Source organism: Ostrinia furnacalis, unplaced genomic scaffold (assembly GCF_004193835.3).
Source record: "Ostrinia furnacalis isolate ACB-3 unplaced genomic scaffold, ASM419383v2 OfSCF7680, whole genome shotgun sequence".
NCBI lineage: Eukaryota > Metazoa > Arthropoda > Insecta > Lepidoptera > Crambidae > Ostrinia > Ostrinia furnacalis.
The window spans coordinates 442,446-445,602 of NW_021137919.1; the positions used below are offsets into that span (position 1 = coordinate 442,446).

Consider the following 3,157-nt stretch of genomic DNA (forward strand, 5'->3'; position numbering starts at 1 on the left):
GCCATGCGCGTTTGACGAATCTCTGCATTAGAAAACAATATGGAAATAGAAGAAGCTTGGTGGCTGCTGCTGCACTGTTTGTAAGAATACATCTTCACCAAAAAGTACTATGATAGTAGGGCAGGTGACCCGGTTTTGGCCATTTTAAGAAATTTTTAGACTTTGAGGCTATGTCATTTTACAGTTTTTGTTATCACGGACTTATTTCTTGTAAAAAGTTATTAAATATATTAAGATCTAGCCTAAGGATATATTTTTTTTCATAATGATTCAATGGAAAAATAATCCTGTAGAAAAGAAAAAGAAATGGGAATTTGTGCCATTTCTGGCCAGCTTTACCCCATTTCTGGCCACAGTCATGTGCCAGTTCTGGCCATCAAAATTCATAAAAAAAAACAAAAACTACTCGATGGATTTTAACGAAACTTGGTACAATTATTTTTCATACTCTTAGGCAGGTTATAGTATACTTAGGAATTCCCACGGGTACGGGAATTAGCGGGAAAATACTTTTGTATGAAAAATCTAAACTGCTTAAGTTAGACGCTTAGGTACTTTAACCAAAATCGAAAAAGTGCCGAAGACAAAAAAAAAAAAAAAAAAGACGCTTCAAATTTGGNTTTAAGCAAAAAGCATTCTGTGGTTATACCTATGCTTATTTGCACCTAGTTTATCAATCACCATGTTAATTCCATGCTCCAGTCGACTGCTCTAACGACAAGGGTGGGCAGTCGTTGAGATGACAGCGCGAAAATCGTCGGCATCCACTAATTATGACCCTTATGTACCACTATATTGACAAAGTTCTCCGTCTTCGTACGCGATATTGGAAATTTGGCATCTACCATCGGCTGATCTGACATTAGGCGTAGTCTGGCTTTGATATTCAATTTTCAACTGTATTACCTTGACAATCAGTTCAAAATTGATTACTAGAAAATTATTTGACAGACGATTTCTACTCTCGACAAATGCATTTGAATTAGCCCACAGCTTCATTAACTTCACGAGACACTAGTTAAGTACATACTAGAGCTATATTCAGTACTTTCTCTAAGAGAAAGATAAAAGTTTTTTTTTCTAAATGTCTTTACAAAAAATTTTGGCAGCGGTGGGATTCGAACCCACGCCTCCGAAGAGACTGGTGCCTTAAACCAGCGCCTTAGACCGCTCGGCCACGCTACCCATGCTCTATGGATCCAATACGAGTAGAAGTTTTCAAAAGCACTTGCTTTGCATAAAAAAGTACTTGACTGTTGACACTGATTTATATCCTAAGGTCACATTGTTGCACTACTTTCCAACTTATCTTGAGCAATTCGTCTGAAACTGAGGTCATTGGTTTTAAAGTACTAGGTATGTACTATAATCATAATACCTAAAAAAAAATAGTAAATCTTCTTTCTACCTAGATTGATAATGTACTTAACAGGTATTCATTTTTCAAAAGTCTGTAATAATCCAGTGTTGATAGTAGCGCCCTCCTGTAAATGTCACTTCATTGTTGTCCAACGGGGCAAAAATCGGATGTGATAACCCAGTATTGATTATGATATTCAATATTTTTGTCATCATGTCGTCAACCTCATAGGTGTTTTTGTACTTAATGAGCTCATGGTCATACTCTTCGTAATGTCCATTATGAGTCTAGTTAGCTAGCCCTATTTAGTAGCGCTAGTCATACATGTTACGTGTTACCGGTTAGTACGTACTCGTGTCCATCAAATTAAACCGTGTTCCGAGGTGCCTGTGTTCACTTAATGAACCCCATTACGCCTTCGATTATTCTTTACACAGATAATGTTATTAGGTCCCGCTTTATTTATTAATATTCATTATAAATTATTGTAATGGCCAGCCGCGGGAGATGCCTATTTATATGAATGAAGAAGGGTGTAATTTACTATGCAGATTCGGATAGAGATATCATTATAAGAGACGTATTCGATTTTGTCACCCGTCGGGTTTTGTGGCAAAAAGTTACATTTTACAGTGCATATTGCTCGTATCAGTACCTCTAGTACGAAAAACTTTCGAGTTCGTTTCGTTTGCGTATTCAAAGTGTCATCGAAAAATTTTGTATGAAAAATTAAACAGCGCCCCCTAGGGCGGCTATAATATAGGGGGCGCTGTTTAATTTTTCATACAAAATTTTTCGATGACACTTTGAATACGCAAACGAAACGAACTCGAAAGTTTTTCGTACTAGAGGTACAGTGTGCTTACCATGAGTTTACGTTAGGTGTGCTCGCTAGCGACTGCGTAAAAAAATGACATTTAATTGTATGACATATTGTGCAGCGCCCCTAGCGGCTACTTTCAAGAAACAAAATCTTCATAGAGATGTTTGACGTACTCGCTAGCGAGCACACCTAACGTAAACTCATGGTAGGTACACAGATCATTCTGACAACATGACACACGCAAGAGCATTTTAAGAATAACGAAACGTAGATTCAGCGTCGTTCCAGCGTTGCTCTCCCGTCACTTCGAAATCAAGTCGCATCATAAGTTATGTCCAATGAGTTTTGTTTTATAGGACTATACTGTATACATAGCTGGGCACCGTTAATCAAATAGTTAACTTCGTTAATCGTTAAACCGTTAATAAAAAAATTAACTTCGTTAAACGTTAAAACGTTACATTTCACAAGATTTAACGCAAGTTAACGTTAATCGTTAATCCGTTAACACATGATAATAAAACGAAAAAAATAATTGTATGCAAGGTTCAAATAATTTCGAAAGCTTGTATCACGCATGGAATTTATTTCTCTTTTTTAGGGTTCCGTAAGGAACCCTTATAGTTTCGATATGTCTCTATGTCCATCCGAAGTTTTGCTTGGAAACTATTGGCACTAGGGAGCTGTAATTTTGTAGAGATATGTAGGTATATTAATCACGCCGACAAAACGGTAGAATAAAGTTTTGAAAAAAAAATTTTTTAGGGTAGCTCCCCTTCATGTACAAAGTGGGGAAGAATTTATTTTTATCTTCGGCCCCATCGTGTGGGATATCGTTGGATAGGTCTTTTAAAATGGCTTAGGGGTTCCTAAGACGATTTTCCATTCAGGGATCTGTTTGCAAATTATTAAAGTTTTTAGTGCCAATTTTTGTTCGAGTAGGGCGTCCCCTCCCCCCTCTAAAAACTAAACTG

At 37.0% G+C, this 3,157-nt stretch overlaps 1 non-coding gene across 1 annotated transcript; it reads right to left on the reverse strand.

The window, feature by feature from the left end:
• Positions 1-1,103: 1,103 nt before the first annotated feature.
• On the reverse strand, positions 1,104-1,185 carry TRNAL-AAG (transfer RNA leucine (anticodon AAG)). The gene has a single exon. It is a non-coding gene; the product is annotated as a tRNA-Leu (tRNA).
• Positions 1,186-3,157: the final 1,972 nt, after the last annotated feature.